Source organism: Nylanderia fulva, unplaced genomic scaffold (assembly GCF_048542155.1).
Source record: "Nylanderia fulva isolate GAGA-0341 unplaced genomic scaffold, ASM4854215v1 Scaffold495, whole genome shotgun sequence".
In the NCBI taxonomy this organism is placed as follows: Eukaryota; Metazoa; Arthropoda; class Insecta; order Hymenoptera; family Formicidae; genus Nylanderia; species Nylanderia fulva.
Window position 1 is genome coordinate 51,694 of NW_028190582.1, and position 18,345 is coordinate 70,038.

Consider the following 18,345-nt stretch of genomic DNA (forward strand, 5'->3'; position numbering starts at 1 on the left):
GTCAATTTTGACAGCGGCCAATTACGCGTAATACGCTCAGGTCACCTCGCGCAACTTTAAAAGGACGCAAAATTATTGGCGCTTCACACGAAGGTGGGTTCCGCTCCGGAAATTATAAAAGAGGAGCTCACACCCCGCTTGAGGGCTTTATCGCTTTTCCGTCGTGAAAACATATCGCAACCGCTTATCAGATACACCGCAAAATTCGTTGTCGACCGCCGCTATTCCGCACTTTGATTTTGATTCCGACTTCACTGTAAAATAATTAAAGTTTTGTAATAAGTTTGTTATAGTGTTTTGTCAATACGTGTGTGATATTATTAAAGTCTTTGTTTTACAAAAAACTGACTCAGCCTTTGTGCAGCGCGATCCCTTGCTCACGCAGCGCGTTCGTGAACAATTGTCTAAAGCTCCGAGAATACTATAGTCAAAAACAAAAAGATCACGAAAAGTAGATATAAAATGGTCTGTTCAAGTTCTCTCGAATGTATATTATTTTATATAAAAACTTTTTTTTTCTTGTAGTTGCTGATAAAAGAGATAAACGGTTTTTGAACTTATCATCCGTATCTATACCGCGTGAAATTCGAGATTTGTTGCAGTTGGGAGAGAACTTCTGTCTGCCAGTCATTGATAAAGATAAAACCACCATAGAGTTGTTGAAAAATATAGAACAAAATATTTTTAAACTCCCGGTGGAAAAATGATCTGCGGTCAGAAATAGAGCCTTTCCCATAATATTGTAAATAAATTCCATATTTCTATGTCTGAAAAAGTTCACACAAAAAATAGTTTCTTTAAGGCTTGCAAATGGACGGGTAAATTCATCCAAGACAATCCCGATATTTTATTTATGAAGGCGGATAAGGGAAATGTCACGGTCGCGATAAACAGAGATATGTATATGGACAAAATGTGTGATTTGCTGGCTGACCGGGATACTTATACTGTTGTCAAAAAAGATCCGACAAAGAACCTAATTAATCAATTACACGGAATTTTAATGAGATGGAAAATGAATAATTACATTTCGTCAACAACATACAAATCTCTGAACTGCACGGATGGGGCTTTACCGAGAGCGTACGGTCTGCCGAAAGTGCATAAACTAAATTGCCCTTTACGTGTCATTGTGTCATCAAAGAATACACCTCTTTATTACTTGGCAAAATTTTTACATAAGATAATATATAAGGCAATTCCGAAACCTGATTCGGACATTTCTGATAGTTTCCAATTAGTGAACATATTAAATGGTTTATGTGTGGATAGTGATGTGAAACTAGTTTCATTAGATGTTGCATCATTGTTCACTAACGTACCATTGGATATGGCTATTGATAGTTTAATAAACAGATGGGGGTATATTGAAAAAGAGTGTATAATTCCACGAGATAAATTTTTATTGGCAATTCGTTTTATCATGAATTCGACCTATTTTATGTTTAATAATGTTTGTTATCAACAGACTTTTGGCACGCCTATGGGTTCCCCCCTCTCACTGATCATTGCGGATATCACGTTGCAAGATTTGGAGAGTAGGGCGATTGCTGCGATTCCGGTGTCACTTCCATTTTATTTTAGATATGTTGACGACATCAGCGTTGGCGGCCCCACTCTCCATGCTTAATATTGTACTAAACACTTTCAACTTTTTCCATCCGAGATTGCAGTTCACCATGGAGGAGGGGGTTGACAACCGACTGAATTTTTTAGACGTCACCATTATTGTGAACAATGGAAACATTGAATTTCATTTGTTTCATAAGCCGACGTATTCAGGAAGATATTTAAACTTTGAGTCGCAGCACCCTCTCTGCCATAAAAAAGGCATCATTATCAGCCTCATAGACAGAGTTTTTTGGCTCTCTCATCCAAAATTCCATAAGAGTAACTTTGAGTTTATGATTGGAGTTCTCTTGTCTAATAATTATCCTCTCAATTTGATATTTCAAACATTACAAACGCGGCTAAAAAAGTTGTTCTTCCTCTACAGCAATAAGTTCCATAACAATAGAGAAAATATATGCAACGATAAAATTCTAACACAAAAAAAAGTTTCGTATTTTAATATTCCGTGTATTAATAATGTATCGGAGAGATTCAAAGATATAACACGTGATTTGAATGTCATTCCATCTTATACAGGAATTAACAGTCTCCGTAAATTCATTAAAGTACACAAAGATAAGTTACCAAGGGAACTCCATAACAATGTAGTTTATAAAATTGATTGTATGGATTGTGATGCGTCGTACGTAGGGCAGACGGATAGACTATTAAAAACTAGGACGAAAGAACACCGTAACAATATAAAAAGAAACGCGTCACAATTATCAGTCATATCGGAACATAGATTATTGAATCATGATTTTAATTGGGAGGATGTAAAAGTCTTAGACGAGGAGCCTTTTTTGGATAAACGTTTGATATCGGAAATGATCCACATAAAACGTCAGAGAAATAGTTTAAATTTACACAGCGACACCGATAAATTAAATGATATGTTTGATCCTTTAATAGAAAAATTTACTAAAATCTAGCTCTGGGATCATACATATCAGTGTTTTGTTAGACCTTCGTTATGAGCGCCGATAAGTTTTACTTATTTTTATTTTATATTTTATTTTTATTTTTATTTTTAGTTTTTTTTTTGCGTATATATGTATCGACTGTGCCGAGGTAGAATACCGCACAGTCGTTAGAGTGATGTGTCACGTGTAACATTGTCTTCTCTTTGTTTTTTACTGCCGGGGTGAGTGATCTCTCCGTTTTTTAAATTTTAATTCTTGTGAATTTTCTATGTTTAATTTATATAATGTTGTGACTTTGATTAGTGTCGGTAAAGGAGTCACTTATGTGCTCTGCTTCCTTCCTGACGATGGTCACCGTTAGGGAGACACTCCGACGGCCGGACAGTTTGAATAGGGAGGAGAAGAACATTTAATTTGTTTCGCGGATTGTATGTATTTGAGGTTTATATTTTTTTAATTGTAATGACTATCTTTTTGATTTCTTGAATTTTTTGTATGTTGTAGCTACTGAAGAAGACCCGAAGTGGGTCGAAACGTTTAGAATTGAATAAATGAGCTTTATGTGAGATCTCATTTCTGTTTATTAATTTTTGTGCATGACATCCGCACAGGCTCCGATTGCCGTCGATATTTTTTTTATTGTAACACAATAATTCGAGCCGAGTACAAAAGCTTTTATAATATATATGTACATCTATAATATTAAAAATATAAAAAATAACATCAAAAATATAAAACACAAAAAATATATAAAAAATTAATAAAATTAAAAAAACAGAAAAAATTAAAAACAAAAATAAAAAAAAACAAAATGGAACCAGAATACCGCTACGTCCACGTCGTTGGTTCCGAGTAACGCAAAAAGCGGTGTGTGTGTGTGTGTGTGTCATATTAAATATATTTATTACATATATTTATACATATTAAAATTAGATGTATAAAATGTCTTTTTATTCATTCTCATCCCTTTTTTATTAATTTTTTCATCCCTTCAGGCTAATCCCTGCTTTTTATGCATGTGTCTTGTAGATTTTGAGTGGCACAACTCAGCACAACTTGCAGAAATTCTATATTTGCATTGCAGTGTGATTTATGTTTTTTTAATCTTTGTAATATTTTTTTAAACTATCTTTGTGAATTTGTTTTATCGAAATAAAATGAGATATTGAAATTTTTCCAACGACACAATATGGCACAAGTTTTTTTATTGTTGGTGTTATCGATCTTGCATTTGCGCCACAAGTTAGCACAAACGTAGCACAATGCAGCACAATCAAGAAAAATTCAAAATTCGAAAAGTGCGGGGCTAGCAAAATCTAGCTCTGTGATCATGCATATCTGTGTTTTGTTAGACCTTCGATATGAGCGCCGATAAGTTTTAGTTGTTTTTATTTTATATTTTATTTTTATTTTAATTTTTTGTTTTTTTTGCGTATATATGTATCGACTGTGCCGAAGTAAAATACCGCATAGTCGTTAGAGTGATGTGTCACGTGTAGCATCGTCTTCTCTTTGTTTTTACTGCCGGGGTGAGTGATCTCTCCGATTTTTAAATTTTAATTCTTGTGATTTTTCTATGTTTAATTTATATAATGTTGTTGTGACTTTGATTAGTGTTGGTAAGGGAGTCACTTATGTGCTCTGCTTCCTTCCTGACGATGGTCACCGTTAGGGAGACACTCCGACGGCCGGACAGTTTGAATAAGGAGGAGAATAACATTTAATTTGTTTTGCGGATTGTATGTATATGAGGTTTATATTTTTAAGGGTATAGATATTGAACTGACGACACTGGCTACAAATTAGAGTTGTTAATATATGTATATTTATTTTAACGTTTCGACCATACGGGCTGTGGTCTTTTTCAAAAATACAGTGGAAACATCCTAAAAAATTGATATAAATACAATCAGAATCACCAATTAAAACAAACCATGAACAGCAAATTAGAGACTTACAATGAGTTACAGCATATCGTCTTTAAGATGTAAGAATAAATTTATGCTTCGGAGAGATTTAACTTATGACAAGAAAATAATTTATCCGTTTCGCTTATGTCATCTTGCCTTGACAGAACACACAATACTAACAATAATATTCACGCCAAAAAATATGTCAAAGGTTACATCAATTTCTAAACAATCATACATCGTGCTAAAACTTTCTGTGTCAGCAGTTTAGTCATGCGATTGACATGGTATTGAATTCTACTAGTTTCATGTTTAATAAGGTAGCTTATGAACAAATTTATGGGAATCCAATGGGCTCACCTCTCTCCCCCATACTCGCAAATATTGTAATGGAGGATCTTGAAACAAATTGTTTGTCCGTACTTGGTTTTAAAACACCGTGTTTTTATAGATATGTAGACGACATATTCATGGTCCTCCCTAATGACAAACTGTTAGAGGTAGGCAAAGCGTTTAATAGTTATCATCCGAGATTAACTTTTACTTATGAGACTGAAACTAATAATTCACTCAATTTTTTAAATACAATTGTCTGTAGGGATGACAATAAGCTTATAACTAATTGGTACAGAAAACCAACATTCTCAGGAAGATATATTAATTTTTTCTCAAATCATCCGATAAAATATAAAATTAATACCATTATTAATCTAGTCGACCATGCAATACTTTTATCTAATAAACGGTTTCACGACTCGAATTTAAAAATTGTAAAAAACATATTGAAAAACAATTGTTTCCCGGATAATCTCATTAATAAATATGTTAATGATAGAACCCACAAATTGTCACACCCGATAAGCAATGTGGATCAAAAAATTTTAAATGTGAATCCGACAGATGTTTCGAAGGATAATTTCATTGTCATTCCATATTGTAATCGGTTTTCTAATGACATCTATAGATTTCTAAAGAAAAAGAATCTTAACGTAATTTTTACCATCCCCAAAAAACTAAATTGTTTAATAAAAACCGGGAAAGATAATTTAGATACTAATAAAAACAAACCGGCGTAGTTTATCGTATCACGTGTAATGATTGTGACTCTAATTATGTAGGGCAGACAAAAAGACATCTTGGTACAAGGATTAACGAACATCGACGCAATATTAAGAACGAGTAATTTTTCTGTTGTTAGCGAGCACAGAATTAATATGGGCCATGAATTCGACTGGTCTAATCCTTCAATCCTGCATAAAGAAAATAATAGAAGAAAAAGAGAAATTGCCGAAATGTACTTTATTAAGAAATTAAATTCCACAATTAATTTACAAAAAGACACAGAAAGTTTTAGCACAATGTATGATTGTTTAGAAATTGATGTAACCTTTGACATATTTTTTGGCGTGAATATTATTGTTAGTATTGTGTGTTCTGTCAAGGCAAGATGACATAAGCGAAACGGATAAATTATTTTCTTGTCATAAGTTAAATCTCTCCGAAGCATAAATTTATTCTTACATCTTAAAGACGATATGCTGTAACTCATTGTAAGTCTCTAATTTGCTGTTCATGGTTCGTTTTAATTGGTGATTCTGATTGTATTTATATCAATTTTTTAGGATGTTTCCACTGTATTTTTGAAAAGGACCACAGCCCGTATGGTCGAATCATTAAACAGTACCTTCGTTGGTATAATTATATGTCAGTTTGTCGCAAGTTTATCGTTTTCTTAAATGTTACAAACAGACAAAAAAATATCGGTAATTAAAAAAATTAAAAATTGATCATGAATATAAGAATGTTGAGAACGTGAATAGTAATCATAAGAATGAAAATCTTTGAAAAAAATTGTAGACAACCAAACTGAGCAAAAAATATATTAATCTATTAGATCTTCATTACGTTTGGTTCAGGTCCTTGTCAAATGAACACTGTAATAATAATTTCACAATTGAAATAATACAATAAACAATGATAAAAACGAATTAATAATACAAAATATAAAATCCGCAAAATTATTGTAAATTAATAAACATAAAAGCGGAAAATGTAATACTAGACACAAAATAAAATAAAATAAATTAAAAAATAAAATACAATAAAAATAAAATTAATTTAAGCTTAGAAAACCACTAGCGACCAATATTAATTTTGATTAATATTAATTTTAATTGATCGTAAAATTAATTTACAATAGTTATTAAACTATAGAAACATTAACTCAAGACTACAGACAGACACACAGAAGAATGTGTAAAAAATATATATGCGAAACTTACAAACGTTAAATGTTAAAATGCAAGATTTTTTGATGTCATTATAATAAAATATATATGATAGTCATCACTATAAAATTGAATAAGTGTGACAACACGTATGTCTACTGAGACGTTTAGTTAACAACTGTATGTATATATGTCGTGTAAACATTTAAACTGTATTGATGACCTTATTATAAATAATATTCAAAGGAGAATGTCTGTTATATCCTTAAAAGATATAACTATTCGTATTACATCCGCTTGACGACGGGCACTGACCGCGTAAAAACGCATACGCTGCGAGATACACGCGGAACCGAAATTGCCTAACGTGCAAGCAAAGCAGAAGGATTTTGAATTTACTTTGCTTGCACCTAGGTTCTTGACCGAGGGGGCCCGTTGCCAGGCACCCCTTCCGATCAAGGAACTTCCAAAAAGCGATACTATAAAAACCGAGCAGGAGGCGCGCCCGGCAGTCGCTCTCGAGTCGTTAATTAAGAGTAACCTCGCTAACCGCGTGCGATCTATAACATCTTATCGCAGTCGCGCGCGCAAATTCGCGAAGTTATACGTAATCGCTTCCGCTCAACTAGTTAAGTAACTAGAAAGTGTAATATTGTGAAAATAAAGATAACGTCAAGTGTTTAGTTCAAATAAAAGTTCTTTGATAGTGAGAACGTTAAGTGAATTAATACAATAACCCCGATCAAAACCCTGACGCCTCGGATCCTCATCCTAATTTGGCGCGACCCCTTATGCCCGACCCGAGGCACACAACATGTCCAAAAAATGCGATTTTTTGACCTCGAGCGGAAAGTAAAATTCGAGTTGTTTTAGGTCTCATACATCCAGAATAATGTCAAAACCATAGTGGTTTTTCCTGCAGAAATGCAGGGAATATTTAAATGTCATCATATGTTTAGAGAAAATCACGTAAATCAATATCTCGCAATAAATCGAGATTGCTTAATGTTTCAGTCGAATATTTTGGTAAATATTTTGATAACACCAACTTTCCAAGATCATTTAGACCGATTTTAATGTCAGTCAATAATAAATTGAATAATATATGTATATACAGGGTGTCTAACGTCCGACCTGGGCTCTTTATCTTGGAAACGACTTGAGATACGAAAAAATGTTTCAAACAAAAGTTGTAGGGTTTTGAGGGGAACATAAGATCGTGCCATTGATTTGACCTTGAATAGTCATGTGATTTTTTTACATATTCTTGTATGTTATTTCAAAAGCTTTACAAAACCCTATACTAACATATGTTTTTATAGAGTTTTTGTTGAGTAAAGGTTTGAAGTTAACAATTTTTTTGATATGAAATGTAAAATATCTTATAAAATATTCAGTTTTTGGTAATCATACCTTAATACTTTTTTTGCACGGAATAATGAGACTAATCAACTGGTATAAAGAAAACATAATTATTTTTAAAAAATGTAAAATTCAACATGCAACTGCATACTTTTTTAATAAGTAATTATGTTTTTTTTTTAAGTAAAAAAGTTGAAATGCCAGTAAGAAAAACCAATGGGAATATATTTAATATTACGTTTTTTTACACCAACTGATTGGTCTCATTATTTCATGCAAAACAATATTAAGCTATGATTACCAAAAACTGAATATGTTACAGGATATTTTACATTTTATGTCAAAAAATTGTTAACTTCAAACCTTTATAACTCAACAAGAACTCCATAAAAACATATTTTAGTATAGGGTTTTGTAAAGCTTTTGAAATAACATATAAGAATATGTGTAATGAAAAGTATCAACCCCCTTGATTGTCGGCGCTCAAGCATGGATTTAGCGGCAGCCCTTCTTAGAATTTGATTATCTTAGATTTTCAGAGAACTGATTGTCGGCGCTCAAGCATGGATTTAGCGGCAGCCCTTTTTAGAATTTAATTATATATTATATATATATTATATTTCTTAAAAATATACAGATAACGTATGGGGGGAAGAAACGCAACCCCCCCCCCCCCCCGATTGTCGGCAGCGGCAGCCCTTTTGTAATAGATATATGTTTATTTTTTGTTTATAAATATATCAGCCCCTTATCTGCTGATAAGACCCCCCGCCCGCGTAACGTCATACCCCCTCGCCCCCGAAACCCCCTCCCCCCGCCCCGCACCCCCCTCAGAGGACCTGGGTTAGAACCGGCCTTATATTCCTACTAAGTATCTTCGCGGAGAGAATTTTCATTAACGTCATACGACAGCGAAATATTCAACCCCGCAGAAATTTATAACGAAATAAATATGGCAGAAAATACAAACGCGGACGCGATTATTCCGCCAGCCGCGATAGATGCCGAAATAAGCATACTCCGACAAATCCTTGCACAAATGGGACAGAATTTAGACGTTACGTCACAACAACCCTCCGTCATAGCGCCCGGAGAAACTTTACAAATGCTTAATATAATACAAGCTATACATGCAAAGCTACATACACTAAACACACGTATGGATAGAATAGAAGCCGCACAGGCATACACATACACAGACGAACGACAGGAGTCCGATTACGAGTCTCGTATGACTTACGGACGGACTGAGCGCGACGTACGAAATCGACGGAGTACTGCACGACAATATATGTCTCTAAAAGAAGCGCGAATGATGATACCAGTGTTGTTAGACGGGCTAGGTTTTTTCGCGCATGCGCGTATTACCGTGACGTAACCATGACGACTACAGTAACGTATAATGTTTGCGCGCGCAGCTACGGACCAAGACCCTGGACCACGGAGTTTTGGCGGAATCGCAGGAAGCAGATAAATTGAACGTACGTAAAAATAAATAAATTATTACAATTTATGTAATATAAAAGTGCATTATGGATCCAAACGTTAGTAAAGGAGCTATTTAAAAAATCCGCGCATTTCAAAATTCATGGTTAGACGAAAAAATTTTTAAAGGATGGTTGGCTCCCCATTCTGAACCAAATAAAGCATTTTGTAATATTTGTAAAAAAACTATTGCTTGTTGTAAGACAAATTTAGTAGCTCACTCACAATCGGTCAAACATATGACAAAAATAAGTCAACATCAAAATGATCAAAGTCCTCCCGATGTCGATAATACTTTACCATATATTGATAAAGTAAAACGCGCGGAAATTAAATTAGCATCCTTTTTCGCGGAACATAATATTGCTTTTGGAAATGTAGATCATTTAGTTTCTTTATTAAAAGATATTTGTATTAAGTCTGGAATTGTACGAGATCTTTTATTAGGCCGAATAAAGTGCACTCAAATCGTTAAAGAAATAATTGCAAAACGCGAAACAGAAAAATTGATAGAAATTTTAAAAACGTGTAAATTTTCCATTTTAATAGACAAAAGTACAGATGTCACAAATACTAAATTTATGTGCGTACTTGTAAAATACGTTTGTCCTATTAATAAAAAAGTAAAAACACAATTGTTAGAATTATTATCATTAGATGCCACAAATTGTACCGCAAAAAATATGTTTAAAACTTTTTGTTGGAAAGCGAACGAAAACCGACGAAATATCGGCGGCCGAGAATCGCTGATCCACACTCAATCTCGATGTCCGAGACCGAGGTCGCACGATCCAAAATATGTTTTCGATCTCTGGATCGACACTCGGCTATTGTCAGAACGACAATTCAGCGTTCTTGACAGTTTTTATATATTTGCTATCTCTTCGGCAGCGCGGGCGTCTTTCTCCTTGCTTGCAGGGTGGATCGAGGAGCTCGGGGCAGGGGGAAGGAGGCCCCGCGCATACCGTTGCGCGCCTTTTCCGGGCCAATGTGCGATCTGAGCCCTCTCGTTTTGTCATGCAAGCGAACGACTTTGTCACACGAGCGAGCATCGATTATAACTGTGTAATTTATCTCAAAATATACTTGTGAGTGGAGTAAGTTTGAGTAAAGTGTCATCGGACCCCGCCCCGTCTTCCAAAACACATCCCTCTTCGCCTCCAACCGTATTCGAGCGAACAATCGAACGGCGAAACAAGAACACTTTTAAAACATTCTTAGAAAAAAACGAAATTCCGATACAGAATATTGTTGGAATGGCAAGCGATAACGCGTCAGTAATGATCGGATGTAATAATTCCTTTTATTTACATTTAAAATTAGAAGTACCGAATTTAATCATGTTAAATTGTATTTGCCATTCTTCCGCGATTATAGCAAGTAAAGCCTGTGAAAAATTGCCCTCGCTTTGTAAAACTTTGATTAGAGGAGTTGCTAATAGAAATACTATGGGGGTTCTGGACCAGGTCCTCTGAGGGGGGTACGGGGCGGGGGGGTTTTCGGGGGCGAGGGGGTATGACGTCACGCGGGCGGGGGTCTTATCAGCAGATAAGCTTATCTTATCAGCTCAGGTTACCTGATAAGGGGCTCATGTTACCTTATATGTTTATAAACAAAAGATAAACATTCCAGCAATATTTATTAAAAGATAAGATAAACATTCCAGCAATATCTATTACAAAAGGACTGCCGCTGCCGACAATCAGGGGGAGGGGGGGTTGCGTTTCTTCTCCTCATACGTTATCTGTATATTTCTAAGAAATATAATCAAATTTTAAGAAAAGCCACCGCTTGGCATGCGCCGACAATCAAGGAGGTTGCGTTTCTTCTCCCATACGTTATCTGTATATTTCTAAAAAATATAATTAAATTCTAAGAAGGGCTGCCGTTTGGATCCGAGCGCCGACAATCAGTTCTTTGAAAATCTAAGATAATCAAATTCTAAAAAGGGTTGCCGCTTAGTGAGCGTCGACATTCAAGGGGGTTGATACATGATCTATACGTTATCTGTATATTTCTAAGAAATATCAACGGGTAAAGTTTCAGGGCGAACAAGTTGCTGCCTGCAACCTCGCCGCTTGCGACCTCGCTGCCTGCGACATGTTTTTGCATGGGATTGCATTTCACCCTCGCGGTACCTCTCCAATAAGCGGCGGTTCTTTATTGTTTATCTTAGGAAGAAATACCAGCGCCGATAACCAGCGGCTGCAGGAATTTATAAACAAAACAAGCGCCGAAAATTTACGTCATCTAAATTTTTCTCGTTCGTACGTTGACGAACAAAGGGTTGATCGGGATATATAATGAGGACCGATGCCGCTTGCCGGGCCATAGTACCACTGGCGAGCGCATGCTTTCCTCAAGGAAAAATAGCTGTAAGAAAAAAGTTTAGTGTGCAATTAAAGTAGTTATTTCTGTGCAGTACAAGTGAATTTTTTACAAAAATGGAAAACGCGGAGAATGTTGAGCGCGACCTGTTGGAGCGTTCTCGCCAAGTCACCACCTTGGGCGAATATTTTGGATGGCTGCAAGAGTGCGAAGAATTTATCGAAGATCTGGAAGAACGCAGCCGTGTCAAGCGTCCGCGACTGTCGATTGGGCATAGGCAATCTCTGGTGGCGAGAATAGCGTGACTCGAGAATGCAAAAGTGCGCTTGCAGAGACGGTATGTCGGTAAATCCATGCCTGGATTCAGCGGCGGCGGCGGATTTAGTGGTGGCGGCAATAACGTGCAAAGACTCGTTTGGCGCGAAATCGATACGGCGTTCGATAGCCGTATACTTACCGATGCGGTAATTAACGCAGACTATATCGAACCGCGTCAATTTTTGGAAAATGCCAAAGACATTGTAGTCGAGAACGTGGAGAATGTGCTACAAAGACACGTCAGTGTAAAAGTGAACACTGTTTTCAACGGCGAATTTGTGTCCGGTGACAAGCGCGCCAATATAAGTATCAATACGAGAAACTTTGAACTCTTTCGCACGTCTGATGTACGCGAGTGGTACAAACGCCGCGTAATCGAGCCCACGCTAGCATCGCTAGAAGAGTTCCAGGAACGCGATAGCGGCTGGGCATTGTCACGGATAATAGATTTGACAGTAAATGTAAATAAGTACAATCCTATGCGCGCAAGATGTCGTATCACATTACCGCAAAAAATTGTGACAAAGAAAGCGGTTGTTAATGTGCGATCAGCGGACAATGCGTGTTTTGCATGGTCAGTGGTGGCCGCTCTGTACCCCGCTGATATACATGTGGATCGGGAATCCTCCTATCCGCATTACACCACAGTGCTGAATCTCCAAAACATTGAGTTTCCAGTAACTGTGAATCAAATTAAAAAATTTGAACTGGCAAACGACATCTCAGTAAACGTGTACATCATCGACAACGAGAACATCGTCCCGCTACGTCTTTCGGAAAAAAAGAAAGACAGACGTCAATCTGCTGTACGTGGAAGACGAAAACAGCGTCGGGCATTTTGTTTTGATAAAAAATCTGTCTCGCCTCGTGAGCTTACAACTGAGCAAACACAAATGTAGAAAATTTATCTGCGATCGGTAAGTATATATATATATATATATATATATATTTATTACACGTAAATTATATTAAAAATAATTTTAAATAAAATTATAATTTTTTATTTTTACAGATGCCTACATTATTTCTATTCTGAGGACCAGTTGCAGGCGCATACGGAAGATTGCGGGAAACTAAACGACTGCGCTATTCGGTTGCCGAGCGACAAGAACAAGTGGCTCAGCTTCGACAACTACACGAGGAAGGAGCGGCTGCCGTTTGTGGTGTACGCCGACCTCGAGTGTGTTTTGACAAAGACCAAAGATGTCAGGGGGGTAGTCCCATTAAAGAAATTGAAGGTAACTTTTACGTGACCTTCAAATGACTATTCAAGGTCAAATCAATGGCACGATCTTATGTCCCCCCCTCCCCAAAATCCTACAACTTTTGTTTGAAACTTTTTTCGTATTTTAAGTCGTTTTTAAGATAAAAAGCCCAAGTCGGACTTTAGGAATACCCTGTATATATATTATTCAATTTATGATTAACTGACATTAAAATCGGTCTAAGTGATCTTGGAAAGTTGCTGTTACCAAAATATTTACCAAAATATTCGACTGAAACATCAAGCAATCTCGATTTATTGCGAGATATTGATTTTCTCTAAACATATGATGATATTTAAAATTAATTAATAAAAGGCTCGTATAAATTAACAAAATTAAACAAATCAAATATAGTAGGCCAACTGAACGAGCAAATAAATAAGATGTAAAAATTTATTAATAGTTAAATAATTAAATTAACATTCCGTTACAGAAACGATATAAATTGTAAACGTTTCGACTGCACTACAGTCTTTATCAATACATAAAAGTTAAATATTAAAATACAAAGTTAAATGTTAAAAATACCAAAAATGAATTCATAGGTATGATAAAATTTATATTAACTTCTACATTTTTCACTTTTAATAACATAACTTACAAACAAATTTATGGGACTCCTATGGGTTCCCCACTTTCTCCGATCATTGCCGATATAGTCATGCAGGACTTGGAAACATTGGTAATTAGTAATTTAAATTGCGAAATGACTTTTTATTTTCGTTATGTAGACGACATTATTTTATGCACTTCCGCTGACAATATTACATATGTTTTGAACAAATTCAACAATTATAACGATAGACTACAATTTACATTGGAAAAAGAGGATAATCGGTGTATAAGCTTTTTGGACATAATGATCAAAGTAATAGATAATAAAATTTATTTAGATTGGTCATTTTTTCAAATCATCCGACTTGTCATAAAATAGGAACAATTTATAACTTGGTAGATAGAGCTTTATTACTATCACATCCGCAATTTCACAAAAAAAATATAGAGAAAGCTATTAACATTTTGCTATCCAACGGTTATCCTCTTGATCTAATTTTCACAGAAATAAAACGCAGATTAAAAAATCTCTCAACTAAGAAATTTAACAAGCCTAATAATAACAATATAACAGATACTAATAATACTAATACTAACATTAAATATTTTGTCATACCATATATAGAATCAATATCTGAGAAAGTTGCTTCAGCAATAAGAAGACCTGACGTAGTGGTAGGATATCGTTGCATTAAAAAATTGAATGATTTCATAAAAGTTCAAAAGGACAGAAATAATTGCTCCACGAATTCTAATGTTATTTATAAATTGAATTGCAACGATTGTGACGCCACATATGTCGGACAGACAAAAAGACAGTTAGGAACGAGACTTAAAGAACATAAAAATAATATTAAATTAGACTCTGCTAAACACTCGGTTGTCACGGAACACATTCTAAACGAACAACATACATTTGACTGGGACAATATTAAAATTATGGATCATGAAAAGAATTACCATAAAAGGCTAATATCTGAAATGATCCACATTAAAGAACAGAAAAATGGAATTAATTTAAATAAAGACACCGAATTGTTAGACAGTAGTTATTTTGACATACTTAAAAAATTTGCTGAATCATAGTTTAGAAAAAACATTGGTAATAAATAAATACATCACGCTCTTTATTTCGACATTTGTTATTCAGACTTCGCAACACACACTTGAAATATCGGGAAAAAGGACTTGTTAAAACGATAATGTAAGTTGAAAGAGTTTTTAATTTTCTCTGACATTGATTTAATTCGCGTATTATATCCGCAGCATGTTTAAATGTCGCATAACTTGGCATCTCAGACCAATCGCCTTGCACATCTATTGGTCAACAGCGAAGAATCGTTTTAATTTTATATTTTAATATTTAACTAACTTTGTATTTTTAACATTTAACTTTGTATTTTAATATTTAACTTTTATGTATTGATAAAGACTGTAGTGCAGTCGAAACGTTTACAATTTATATCGTTTCTGTAACGGAATGTTAATTTAATTATTTAACTATTAATAAATTTTTACATCTTATTTATTTGCTCGTTCAGTTGGCCTACTATATTTGATTTGTTTAATGATATTTAAATGTTCCCTGCATTTACAGGAAAAACCACTATGGTTTTTACAATATTCTAGATGTATGAGACCTAAAACAACTCGAATTTTACTTTCCGCTCGAGGTCAAAAAATCGCACTATTTGGACATTCTCCTTTCAGTGTCTATCTAAGAATTTAATGTATTATTACACTTTTTTATATAAAACATCTCAGCTATTTCTCTTTTCTTAGTATTTTTCTCATGATGTAAAATTATCGGATTATCCCAGTCAAAATCGTGTTCAAATTTAACTCTATGTTTGCTCACTACAAAGTAATTACTTTTATGTAATTTAATATTATTTTTGTTCCCTAATGCGGGTTTTCAGGTGTTTTTTTGTTTGTCCGATGTAAAAAAAGCACAATTTTTACATACAATTTTGTATATTACTTCAGTTCTATTCAATTTTAAAATCTTTTCTTTACCGTGATTGATAATCCTATTTAATTTTTTCGGGATTGAATACACTACATTTAAACCAAACTTTGAGAGAGAATTTTTTATATTGATTTATATTGAGATGGTTTATGTAAAACAATGTAAAACAAGATTTTAAGTCAAATTTCTGTTGACAACGCGGTTCATTATTATTCCTATTGTGTCTTGAAAATCTGAGGCGTTTATTAACAATACGGTTGACAATATTCAATGAAAAACAATTGTTAACTAAGATTCTTTTCACAATTTCACAATATTCTGCCTATGAAATTTGTCGTTAGACAGTAGAATCGCGTAATCCATTAAATTTATAATGATATTAATTTTGTATTTCTCTGGATGATTTGACAAATAATTTATGTATTTACCTGAAAACGTCGGTTTTCTGTACCAATTAGTAATTAATCTTCCTTGTGTTCTTATTATTGTAGTATTTAGAAAATTTATCCTGTTATTAGTTTCGATTTTATATGTGAATTTTAAACGATCATGATACTCATTAAATGTCTTAAGAATGACATCAATTTCATTCGGAATCACTGTTAAAATATCGTCAACGTATCTAAAATATAAATAAATACGAAAATCTAATTTATCGAGGCATTTTGTTTCCAAATCATCCATAACGATATCTGCTAGTATGGGTGACAAAGGTGAATTATTGGTGTACCAAAGGTTTGTTCATAAAATACCCCATTAAAAGAAAAGCTAGTCGAATCTAAAATTAACTCCACTGCGTATTTAAATTGATCAAAACTAAAACTAGTATTATTTTCGATGTCGCTCCATTTAGTTTCAATGGCCTTGATAACAAGAAAAGAAACATTATTGAAGGATAAAGTAAAAAGAAGCAAACTGAACAAAAATAAATAAACATATAAGAAAGTCAAAGTTGTTAAATTAAGTTTAAAATATTGTCATAAATTACATTTATATTTTTCGTATCTCGTTGCAAATTAATAGAGTTCCTGTGTTTCTTAATAAAAATCATTTCTCTTTTTTTAAAATTACTTTCATTATGTAAAATCATCACACGAATTTCGAGCAGAATTTCTTCTAACATATTTGTACTTAATTACAAATCTATTATCAAATTAGAAAGAATTATTATCAGAAATAAAAATACGAGCGTTAATAAAATATAAGTTTAGTAAACTGCGTCACTTGTCTGTAAGTAAAATGTTCTTTTGTTCTAGAATTTCTTATTTTTTTATCCGAATGTGTCGAATAATAATAAAATTAAATTATAAATTTTTTTATTTGTTATTACTTTATTGAGAAAGTTATTACTGAAGTATAATAACAGATAAAAAATTTAATATAAATACATATTTGTATAATATAATTTATATATATAATATAAATTTATACATATAAATTATATTTTGCAAATATAGTAATGATTATAAAGCAATAACAAATAAAAAAATATAAATATACATACATATATTTCTAAATATATGTAATATTTACATATATTTCTAAACATATATTTACATGAATATTTTTTTATGTGGAAATGTTAAATCAATTATTGCGTTGTGAGATTAAAAGAGTTATGTTATAAAAAAAATTTATTAAAAAATATATTTTTGCAACTTGAGGATTGGAGAGCACAAAAATAAAAAAGGCATATCATGTGTCGAATGAATATAAAAATTGGCCGTTCAAATCCTTAAGAAAGAAGTCAGTGTAGTTTTATATTTCGCAAGCACTATATATATGTTTCTGAGCAATTTAATTATTTGAAAGAAACTGTTTTCATTAGTTCAATATTTAATTATCGATTTATTGAATATCAGATCAATGTTTTGTAAAATAAAAAAGTGTATAATACGACTCTTATAAATAAAAAATTTAAATTAATATATACACAAAATATAATTATGGTGTTTAAGCCACAATTTCCACAGTAAAACACCTGTAACATATGCTACACCACCAGACAAGACTGCGCGCGAAAATACTCGCGGAAAATTTTCCCGTCCGTAAAGTCGTGCACTCGTTCGTACCTTTGCCGCTACGCGGCGTCTTTTCTCGCAGTTAGAATTCCGCTAAGTGAGGATATAAGGCCACGCTCTGCGAAGCAAAAATATTTGTATATATATATGTGTGTGTGCGTGCGTGCGTGCGTGCGTGCGTGCGTGCGTGCGTGCGTGCGCGAATGGTATATTGTGAGGACCGACACTAACACATATATTTTTTCGCATACATAGATATACATCGACATGTAGATGAGTACGTCAATAGAATTTTATATATGTACATTTATTTTTCGAAGTTACTAAGCATTTTTGTCTTTATACAGTGATCGTGTAAATCGAGGACCGA

At 33.8% G+C, this 18,345-nt stretch overlaps 1 pseudogene; it reads left to right on the top strand.

Moving 5' to 3' along the window:
* The first annotated feature begins 9,566 nt into the window (after window positions 1–9,566).
* On the top strand, window positions 9,567–10,994 carry LOC146721365 (uncharacterized; annotated as a pseudogene).
* The last annotated feature ends 7,351 nt before the right edge of the window (window positions 10,995–18,345 follow it).